The sequence below is a fragment of the Globicephala melas genome, chromosome X (assembly GCF_963455315.2).
Source record: "Globicephala melas chromosome X, mGloMel1.2, whole genome shotgun sequence".
Lineage (NCBI taxonomy): Eukaryota > Metazoa > Chordata > Mammalia > Artiodactyla > Delphinidae > Globicephala > Globicephala melas.
In genome coordinates this window covers 63,501,442-63,513,584 of record NC_083335.1, presented here as the reverse complement: position 1 = coordinate 63,513,584, position 12,143 = coordinate 63,501,442, and the positions used below count along the sequence as shown (strand labels likewise).

The following is a 12,143-nucleotide window of genomic DNA, read 5'->3' as shown; positions in this document are numbered from 1 at the left end:
CTCACAATGAAGGAGCTACTAAAGCAATTTGTTTAGCCATAGAGCCAGGTAAAGGTGGTAGGTGAAGTACTTGTTTCAGTCTTTCTATTTATATATCTCTTTAAATATCTATAAGCAGACCACCACTAGGTAGAGTTTTCTTGAAAGAAAAGACCTGGGTTTCCTGAAGACAACAGTGTAGAACTATACTGCCACAACCTTTATGGCTGAACTTTATTTTGTCTCTTGTATAATAGTGTTGGCTGACACAGTTAGAGAAAGTTTCCAAAATGAGGTTGTAGGCTTTGGCCCCACAGACTGAAATTCCTTCCATTCAGTACCTACCACATTAACTTGATGTTTGGTTTATTAAGATGCTTCTTGCGGAGTGACATAACCAAGATTTTGACACAGGTTATTTTTGAATTCATTCCCTCTCACAAGAAGTACAACTAATAACTATTCATAAATAAGACAACACTGAGAAAATTCTACAACATGGGGGTAAGCCTGAAGAACCCACACACACACTGAAACACAGAGACTGAGACAGACCACATTAGAAAAGTAAGATGGTCTATCGACAGATAAATGGATAAAGAGGATGTGGTATATATATACAGACACATATATATGTGTGTATGTATACACACATATACATACAGTGGAATATTACTCAGCCATTAAAAAGAATGAAATAATGCCTTTTGCAGCAACTTGGATGGACCTAGAGATGATCATACTAAGAGAAGTAAGTCAGAAAGAGAAAAACAAATACCATATGATATCACTTATGTGTAGAATCTAAAAGACAACACAAATGAACATATCTATGAAACAAAAACAGGCTCACAGATATAGAGAGCAAACTCGTAGTTGCCAAGGGAGGGGGTGGGGATGGAAGTATTAGGAATTTGGGATTAGCAGATGCAAACTATTATATATAGGATGGCTAAACAACAAGGTCCTACTGTATAGTACAGGGAACTATATTCAGCATCCTGTGACAAACCGTAATGGAAAAGAATGTGAGAAAGAATACATATATGTATAACTGAGTCACTTTGTTGCACAGTAGAAATTAAACATAACATTGTAAATCAACTATATTTCAATAAAATTAAAAAGAAAAGAAAAGTAAGAGGAGTGGCTACTCATTGACCACACTGCTCCTCTCCCATGCTGGCACAGCACCACACCTAGGGGTCTCTTCTTAGCCTATGGTTCCCCCAGTGGGAAAAGAGAGCCCAGGGTGGATATCCAGCTCCACAATTATTTTTGTGGGTCAATCCTTGGGAGCCCTACTATGGTCTAGCCTCGTGGGGATCATTGTGGAATCTTTGTGGCCTGAACAGTGGGAATCAGATGCAACAGAGAAGGAGGTAGAGACTTGCAACAACCAGTGCTTGGATCTCAGCAGTCAAAGTATTTAACGTAGCGCGCAAGCATTAGTCCCAACCAGTGGCATTGCTCATCTGAAGAGCCAAGATGGTGGCATGATCCAACCAGGAAACTTAGTAGGACACAGTTCTACCTCACTTGGTAACTTGAACAAAGAGCCTTAGTGACCATGGAGCCTGGTCTGCCCCTCCTCCCAAGCAGGGAAACTAAGTCATAACCCTGCTCAGTGCTGAGTTTAAGTCCCAGGTTTGCCCAACTAAAAACCCTTGCCTAAACACTGGGAAGCTCCATAGCTCAGAAATGCTTGAGTGCAGGACCTGACAGGCAGAGCTGACCATCTGTAGATCAAAGACAGTGGCCCCATTTGGCTAGGGAACATGGAACACGGGTTGGATTGAGTCAAGACCACAAACTAAGAGCCTTGCCATCCTTGCATCCAGTTTTCCACTCCACTCAGTCATGAGAGCTAATTTATAGGCCCACCCACTGCTGATTGTAGCTCCTGGCCCCACCTAACCAGAAAGCCCTGCCATCTGCTATTTGTAGCAACATGGATGAAATTAGAGAATATTATGCTTACTAAAATAGATCAGACAGAGAAAGACAAATACTGTATGATATCTCTTATATGTGGAATCTAAAAAATAATACAAATGAATGTATATGCAAAACAGAAGCAGACTCACACATATAGAAAACAAACTAGTCATTACCAAGGAAGAGAGGGAAGTGGGAGGGGCAAGATAGGGGTATGGGACTAAAAAGAACTATTATGCATAAAATAGACAAGCAACCAGGATATATTGTATAACACAGGAAATTATAGCCACTAACTTATAATAACTTTTAATGGAGCATAAGATATAAAAATACTGAATCACTTTCTGTATACATGAAACTAAAATAATATTATGAATCAACTATGGTTAAATTAAAAAAAAAAATGAAGAAAGCCTTGCCATAACACCTGAGAAGATGCTTAGAGTTGACTCTCTTCTTCCACCCAGGCAGGGGAGCTAATTCATAGCCCTGACCACTGCTGAGTGTAGCTCCTGGCACTGCCCAAACACAAAGCCTTCCCTGAGCATGTAAGAAGGTGTGTAACACAGCAACACTTGAGTGGACGTCTTGGCTGGCAGCACTGACCATTTATAGAGCAAACCTGGTGGCTCTGTCTGGCCAAAAAATTCAGTACACAGTCTTGAAATATTTGGGTCAGCAGACAGTGAACAGTGCAGATCTTGGGGTACTTTCTGCTGCCCTGCCAGAGAAGGAAAGTTAATCCTCAGAACCAAACTACTTCTGAGTACAGTGCCTAGTCCCAACCATATAGGAAGCCTAACCAGAAAACCCAGCACCTTTGAGGCCCATCCTACAGCCTTTCTTGGGCAGAGAACTTAGCCAGCATTCCTTTACAGCTGTTCTCAGCAAGTGGCAACCACCACCTCCAACCTCAGAGTGCACACAGTGGACTTGCCCCAAAATAGACCCTGTAACAAGCCCCACCTTCCCAAGAACACTACCAGCTGACACATTGAGAACCCCAAGGCAGGTTGACTGTGAAGAACTGTCTTTGCCAAAGTGAACCTGTAAAGGCTGGAAAAGGAGACTACTTACTCAATGCACACATAAGAATGTAAGGAATCAAGAATCATAAAAATTAAGTTAGACATGACACACACCACCAAAGGAAACTAATAAAGCTCCAAAAGATCCTAAAGAAATGGAGAACTATGAACTGTTAGACAAAGAATTCAGAATAATCTTCAAGGAGTAACTAAAAAAACACACAGGCACATAAATCAAATTAGAAAACAATGCATAAACAAAACAAGAAAGAAAGAAATAAAAATTTCTTCAACAAAGAAATAAAAATCATCAAAAAAACTCACAATCAAAACACCAACCAACATCATCCTCAATGGTGAAAAACTGAAAGCATTTCCACTAAGATCAGGAACAAGACAAGGTTGTCCACTCTCACCACTCTTATTCAACATAGTTTTGGAAGTTTTAGCCACAGCAATCAGAGAAGAAAAGGAAATAAAAGGAATCCAAATCGGGAAAGAAGAAGTAAAGCTGTCACTGTTTGCAGATGACATGATACTATACATAGAGAATCCTAAAGATGGTACCAGAAAACTAATAGAGCTAATCAATGAATTTGGTAAAGTTGCAGGATACAAAATTAATGCACAGAAATATCTTGCATTCCTATACACTAATGATGAAAAATCTGAAAGTGAAATCAGGAAAACACTTCCATTTACCATTGCAACAAAAAGAATAAAATATCGAGGAATAAAGCTACCTAAGGAGACAAAATACCTGTATGCAGAAAATTATAAGACACTGATGAAAGAAATTAAAGATGATACAAATAGATGGAGAGATATACCATGTTCTTGGATTGGAAGAATCAACATTGTGAAAATGACTCTACTAGCCAAAGCAATCTACAGATTCAATGCCATTCCTATCAAACTACCACTGGCATTTTTCACAGAACTAGAACAAAAAATTTCACAATTTGTATGGAAACACAAAAGTCCCTGAATAGCCAAAGCGATCTTGAGAACGAAAAATGGAGCTGGAAGAATCAGGCTCCCTGATTTCAGACTATACTACAAAGCTACAGTAATCAAGACAGTATGGCACTGGCACAAAAACAGAAAGATCGATCAATGGGACAGGATAGAAAGCCCAGAGATAAACCCACACACATATGGTCACCTTATCTTTGATAAAGGAGGCAGGAATGTACAGTGGAGAAAGGACAGCCTCTTCAATAAGTGATGCTGAGAAAACTGGACAGGTACATGTAAAAGTATGAGATTAGGTCACTCCCTAACACCATACACAAAAATAAGCTCAAAATGGATTAAAGACCTAAATGTAAGGCCAGAAACTATCAAACTCTTAGAGGAAAACATAGGCAGAACACTCTATGACATAAATCACAGCAAGATCCTTTTTACCCACCTCCTAAAGAAATGGAAATAAAAACAAAAATAAACAAATGGGACCTAATGAAAGTTAAAAGCTTTTGCATGGCAAAGGAAGCCATAAACAACATGAAAAGACAACCCTCAGAATGGGAGAAAATATTTGCAGATGAAGCAACTGACAAAGGATTAATTTCCAAAATTTACAAGCAGCTCATGCAACTCAATAACAAAAAAACAAACAACCCAATCCAAAAATGGACAGAAGACCTAAATAGACATTTCTCCAAAGAAGATATACAGATTGCCAACAAACACATGAAAGAATGCTCAACATCATTAATCATTAGAGAAATGCAAATCAAAACTACAATGAGATATCATCTCACACTGGTCAGAATGGCCATCATCAGAAATTCTAGAAACAATAAATGCTAGAAACGGTGTAGAGAAAAGGGAACACTCTTGCACTGCTGGTGTGAATGTGAATTGGTACAACCACTATGGAGAACAGTATGGAGGTTCCTTAAAAATCTACAAATAGAACTACTGTATGACCTAGCAATCCGACTACTGGGCATATACCTTGAGAAAACCATAATTCAAAAAGTGTCATGTACCAAAATGTTCATTGCAGCTCTATTTACAATAGCTTGGAGATGGAAGCAACCTAAGTGCCCATCTTCAGGTGAATGTATAAAGAAGATGTGGCACATATATACAATGGAATATTACTCAGCCATGAAAAGAATTGAAATTGAGCTATTTGTAGTGAGGTGGATAGACCTAGAGTCTGTCATACAGAGTGAAGTAAGTCAGAAAGAGAAAGGCAAATACCGTATGCTAACACACATATATGGAATTTAAGGGGAAAAAATGCCATGAAGAACCTAGTGGTAAGACAGGAATAAAGACACAGACCTACTAGAGAATGGACTTGAGGATATGGGGTGGGGGAAGGGTGAGCTGTGACAAAGCGAGAGAGAAGCATGGACATATATACACTACAAAATGTAAGGTAGATAGCTAGTGGGAAGTAGCTGCATAGCACAGGGAGATCAGCTCAGTGCTTTGTGACCGCCTGGAGGGGTGGGATAGGGAGGGTGGGAGGGAGGGAGATGCAAGAGGGAAGAGATATGGGAACATATGTATATGTATAACTGATTCACTTTGTTATAAAGCAGAAACTAACAAACACACCATTGTAAAGCAATTATACCCGAATAAAGATGTTAAAAAAAAAACACCTAGAGCTGGAAAATGAAATGATTAAACTGAAGAATTCAATAAAGAGCTTTAACAGCAGACACAAACATGTAGAAGAAAGAATCAGTGACCTAGAACACAGGACATTTGAAATTATCCAATCAGAGGAGTAAAAATAAGAAATTATAATAATAAAAAACTGAAGAAAGCTTAAGAGACTTATAGAATACAATCAGAAGAAACAATACCAACATTACAGGAATCCAACAAAGAGAGAAAAAGTAGGACATAAAGTATATTTAAAACAATAATGGCTGAAAACTTCCCAAACTTGGGGAGAGAAATGGACATCTAACTCTGAGGCCTAAAAGACCCAAAATAGGTTGAAACCAAATAGGGCTATACTAAGATATATTATAGCTAATTTTTCAAAAGTTAAATAAAAAGAAAGAACTTTGAAAGTGGGAAGAGAAAATTAAAAAAAGGTACTTGCAAGGGAACCACCATAGACTATAGGCATATTTCTCAAAAGAAACTCTTCAGTCCAGGAGATAATGGGATATTATATTTTAAATATTGAAACAAACAAAAAAACCTGTCTATCATGAATTCTATACCTGGAAAAACTGTCCTTCAGAAAGGAAGGGAATATAAAGACTTTCCCAAACAAACAAAAGCTAAGGGAGTTCATCATCATTAGACTTGCTTCACAAGAAATGCTAAAGGGAGTTCTTTGAAAATAAAAGCATTCTGATTTTTATTATAAAAACATATGAAGGTAGCATAAAACTCCCTGGTAATGGTAAATATATAGTCAAAATTAGATTCTGTAATATGAAAATGGTGGTGTGTAATATACTTACTACTATAATTTAAAGGTTAAAAATTTATTAAAAGTTGTCATAACTACAGTAATCAGTTATTGGATACACCACATAAAAATATATAAACCATAACATCAGTTGCATAAAATGTGAGGAAGAGGAAAAGTATAAAAGTTTAGAAATACTATCAAAGTTAAGTTGTTATAAGTTTAAAATAGAATGCTATACTTTTAAGATAGTTATCTAAGCCTCATAGAAACCAAAGGGAAAAATGTGTAGTAATTATACAAAAGAACATGATAAAGAAATCAAAGCATACTGATACTAAAAGACATTAAAGGGAGCATGATTCCTCCAGCTTCATTTTTCTTTTTCAGTATTGCTTTGGCTATCTTGTGTTTCCATACTACATTTAAAATAATTTTCTCTAATTCTGTGAAAAATACCTTTGGTATTTTGACAAGGATTGTACTGAATCTGTAGATTGCCTTGGGTAGTATGTTCATTTTAACAATATTGATTCTTCCAAGAGAAGAACATGGTATCTGTTTGTGTTGTCTTCAATTTCTTTTATCAGCATCTTATAGTTTTTGGAGTACAGTTCTTTTGCCTCCTTAGGTAGGTTTCTTTCTAGGTATTTTATCTTTGTTGAGGCAATGGCAAATGGGATCATTTCCTTAATTTCTCTTTCTGATATTTTGTTGTTAGTGTGTAGAGATGCAACAGATTTCTGTTTAATAATTTTGTATCCTGCACCTTTACTGAATTTCTTGGTGAACTCTAGTAGTTTTATGGTGGTGTTTTTAGGATTTTCTATGTATAGTATCACATCATCTGCAAACAGTGACAGTTTTACTTCTTTTCCAGTTTGGATTTCCTTTATTTCTTTTACTTCTCTGATTGCTGTGGCTAGAACATTCAAAACTATTTTAAATAAAAGTGGAGGACGTGAGCATCCTTGTCTTGTTCTTGATTGTAGAGGAAATGCTTTCAGCTTTTCAGCCTTGAATACAATCTTAGTTGTAGGTTTGTCATATAGGCCTTTATTATGTTGAGGTAGTTTCCCTCTATGCCCACTTTCTTGAGAGATTTTATCACAAATCGATGCTGAATTTTATCAAAAGCTTTTTCTGCATCTATTGATATGATCATATGGTTTTTATTCTTCAATTTGTTAATGTGGTGTATCTCTTTGGTTGATTTGTGGATATTGAAAAATCCTTGCAAGCCTGAGATAAATCCCACTTGGTCATGGTGTATGATCTTTCTAATGTGTTGTTAGCTTTGGTTTGCTAGTATTTTGTTGAGGATTTTTGCATCAATATTCATAAGTGATATTGGCCTGTAATTTCTTTTTTGGTGTGATATCTTTGTCTGGTTTTGGTATCAGGGTGATGGTGGCTTCATAGAATAAGTTTGGAAGCATTCCTTCATCTGCAATTTTTTCGGAATAGCTTGAGAAGGATAGGTGCTAACTCTTTAAATGTTTGGTAAAATTCACCTGTGAAGCCATCTGGTCTGGACTTTTGTTTGTTGGGAGTTTTTAAATTACTAATTCAATTTCATTACTGGTAATTTTTCATATTTCTTATTTCTTTTTTATTCAATTTTGGGATATAGTGTCTTTCTACGAATTCATCAATTTCTTCTAGGCTGTCTATTTTATTAGCACATGGGTTTTCATACAGCTCAACATCAAGAAAACAAGTTGATTTAAACATGTGCAGAATAACTGAATAAACATATTTCCAAAGAGGAAATGCAGATGGGCAAAAGGCACATGCAAACATGCTCAACATCACTAATCATCAGGAAATGCAAATTAAAACCACAATAAGATGTCACTTCACACCTGTCAGAATGTCTGTCATCAAAAAGAACACAAATAATAAATGTTGGCAAGGATGTGGAAAAAAAGGGAACACTGTACACTATTGGTGGGAATGTAAATTGGTTTAGCCACTTTGGAAAACAGTATGGAGGTTTCTCAAAAAACTAAAAATATAACTACCATATGACATAATAATTCCACTCCTCGGTATATATCTGAAAGAAAAAACAAAAAAGTAATTCAAAAACATATGTGCACCCTAATGCTCGTTGCCACATTATTTAAAATTGCCAATATATAGAAGAAACCTAAGTGTCCTTTGACAGATGAATGGTTAAAGAAGTTGTCACATGTGTATACAATGGAATACTACTCAGCTATAAAAAAGAATGAAATTTTACCATTTGCAGCAACGTCAATGAAATTAGAGAACATTATGCTAAGTGAGGTAGGCAAGAAACAGAAAGCCAAATGCTGTATAATATCACTGATATATGGAATCTAAGAAACACAATAAGCTAGTGAATATGACAAAAAAATAGCCAACTCACAAATATAGAGAACAAACTAGTGGTTACCAGTGGGACGAGACAAGGAGGAGGGGAGTAAGAGGTACAAACTTTTAGGTATAAAATAAGTTACAAGGATATATTGTACAGCATGGAGAATATATCGAATATTCATAAATAACTATATATGGAGCATAATTGTTAAAATTTGCAAATCACTATATTAGCCATATGTAACATATAATATTGCACAATTGACTATACTTAAATTTTAAAAAAAGCTTACCTTAAGAAACAGGAAATATGTTGAATAAAGAACCTAACTCTTCACCACAAGGAACTAGAAAAAGAAGAAAAAAATAAGCCCACAGTTAGCAAAAGAAATAAAATAATAAAGACTAGAGAATAAATGAATGATATAGAGAACAGGAGAATATAGAAAAGACTTTTTAATAAAAGTAAGAATTAGTGTTTTGTAAACATAAACAAAATGTACAGACTTTAGCTAGACTAACCAAGGAAAAGGGAACATGATCCCAATGGAAAAAATAAATTAAAGAAGAGATATTACAACTGATACCACAGAAATACAAAAGATCATAAGAGGCTACTATGAATGATTATATGCCAACAGAGTGGAAAACTTAGAAGAAATGGAAAAATTCTTAGAAACATACAATGTACCAAGCCTGAATCAAGAAAAATAGAAAATACAGATAAATTACTAGTAAGGAGATAGAATCAATAATCAAAACTCTCACAGTGCAGAAAAACACAGGACCAGAAGTCTTCACTAGTGAATTTTACCCAATATTTGAAGAAATTTATCTGCAATCCTTCTCAAACACTTCCAAAAAATAGAAGTGGAGGGAACACTCCCAAACACACTTTACAAGGCTAGCATTACCCTGATATCAAAACTGGAAAAGGACACTACAAGAAAAGAAAACTACAGAGCAATATTCTTGATGAATATAGATGGAAATTTTCTCAATAAAATACTAGCAAACCCATTTCACCATTGAAATGGTAAAAGTACCATTCACCATTATCAAGTGAGATTTATCCCAGATGGTTCAACATATGCATATAAGTAAATGTGATACATTGCATTAATTTAATGAATTAAAAATCATATGATCATCTCAGTAGATGCAGAAAATGAATTTAAGAAAATTGAGCACACTTTCATCATAAAATCTCTTAACAAATTAAATACAGAAGGAATGTATTTCAACACAATAAAGGTCTTATTAGCCAAGCCCACAGCTAACAATACTCATTGGTGAAAATTTGAAAGCTTTTCCCTTTAAGATTGGGAACAAGACAAGGGGGTCCATTCTCACTACTCCTATTCAATATATTACTGGTAATCTTAGCTAGAGCAATCAGGCAAGAAAAAGAAATAAAAGGTATCAGAATTGGAAAGGAAGAAGTAAAATTTTCTCTATTTGCTGATGACACGATTTTATATATAGAAAATCCTAAAGACTTCACCAAAAACTGATCTAATCCACAAATTCAATATAGTTGCAGGATACAATATTAACATAAAAAATCAGTATTGCTTCTATACACTAACAAGAAATTATGTGAAAAAGGAATAAAGAAAATGATCTAATTTACAATAGCATCAAATAAAATAAAATAAATAGGAATAAATTTAACTAAGGAGGTGAAAGATCTCTGCACTGCTAATTACAAAACTTTGGTGAAAGAAAGGAAAAGGACACAAATAAATGAAAGGCACCCTGTGTTCATAAGTTGGAAAATTAATATTGTTAAATGTCCACACTACCCAAGCAATCTATTCAATGCATCCCTATCAAGGTTCCAATGGCACTTTCTACAGAAGTAAAAAAAAAATAACCCTAAAATTTATATAGAACTACAAAGGGCCTCAAATAGCCAAGGAAATCCAAAGAAAGAATAAAGTAGGAGGCAACACACTTCCTTATCTCACGCTATATTATAAAGCTATAGTAATAAAAACAGTATAGTACTGACATAAAAACAGACACATAGAACAATGTAACAGAATCCAGAGTCCAAAAATAAAACAATGCATATATGGTAACCTAATATTTGGCAAGGGATCCAAGAATAGTCAATGGGGAAAATATAGTCTCAATAAATGGTGCTGAGATAATTCTATATTCACATTAGAAGTATGAAACTAGATCCTTATATCAGTCACAAAAATTAAATTGAAATGGATTAAAGACTTAAATGTAAGATGTGAAACCAGAAAATTCTTAGAAAAAAAAATAGGAAAAATGCCCCTTGATATGTGTCTTGGCAAAGATTTTTTGGATTTCGTGTGTAGAGCAAAAGCAACAAAATTAAATAGAATCACATGAGACTATATCAAACTAAAAAGCTTCTGCACAGCATCAAAAACCCTTAACAAAATGAAAAGGCAAACTGCAAAATGAAAGAATATTTGCAAATCATATACATGATAAGGGATGACCATCCAAAACATATACAGAAATCATATAACTGAATAGCGAAAAACAGAATAATCCAATTAAAAATGGTGAAAGGACCTGAATAGACTTTTTCCAAAGACGATACACAAATAGAAAAGAGTTACATGAAAAGGTTCTCAGTATCCCTGATCATTAGGGAAATACAACTTGAAACCATAATGAGATATCACCTCACAGCTGTTAGAATGGCTATCATCAAAACGACAAGAGATAACAAATGCTGGTGAGAATGTGGAGACAAGGGAATCCTTGTGCACTGTTACTGGGATTCTAAATTGGTATAGACACATGGAAAACAGCATGGAAGTTCCTCAAAAAATTATAAAAAATTCCTTGGTGGTCCAGTGGTTAGGACTTGGCACTTTCACTGCCCAGGCCCAGGTTCGATCCCTGGTCAGGGAAGTAAGATCCTACAAGCTGCATGGCCAAAAAAATAATTATAAATAGAGCTACCATATGATCCAGTGGTTCAACTTTTGGATATATATCTGAAGGAAACCAAATGACTATCCAAGAAATATCTACACTCCCATGTTCATTGCAGTATTATTTCCAATAGCCAAGATATGGAAACAACTTAAGTGTCCATCAACAGATGTACGAATAAAGGAAACATGATATATATATATAGTGGAATCCTACTTAGTCATAAAAAGAAGGAAATTCTGCCATTTGTGCCAACATGGATGAATCTTGAGGACATTATGCTAAATGAAATATGTCACACAGAGAAAGACAAATACTGTATGATCTTACTTAAATGTAAAATCTTAAAAACAAACACCCTCCCCCCCCAAAAAAAAAACCCCACCAAACTCATAGAAGAAGTAATCAGACATTTGGTTACCGGAGATGGAGGTGGAGAATGAGGGAATTAGATAAAGATGGTCAAAAGAATAAGAAGTACAAACTTTCAGTCATAAGATAAATAAGTATTGGGGATGTAATGTACAACA

The 12,143-nt window shown here is 35.2% G+C and overlaps 1 non-coding gene across 1 annotated transcript; it reads left to right on the top strand.

Moving 5' to 3' along the window:
• The first annotated feature begins 11,517 nt into the window (after positions 1 to 11,517).
• Positions 11,518 to 11,589, top strand: TRNAE-UUC (transfer RNA glutamic acid (anticodon UUC)). The gene has a single exon. It is a non-coding gene; the product is annotated as a tRNA-Glu (tRNA).
• The last annotated feature ends 554 nt before the right edge of the window (positions 11,590 to 12,143 follow it).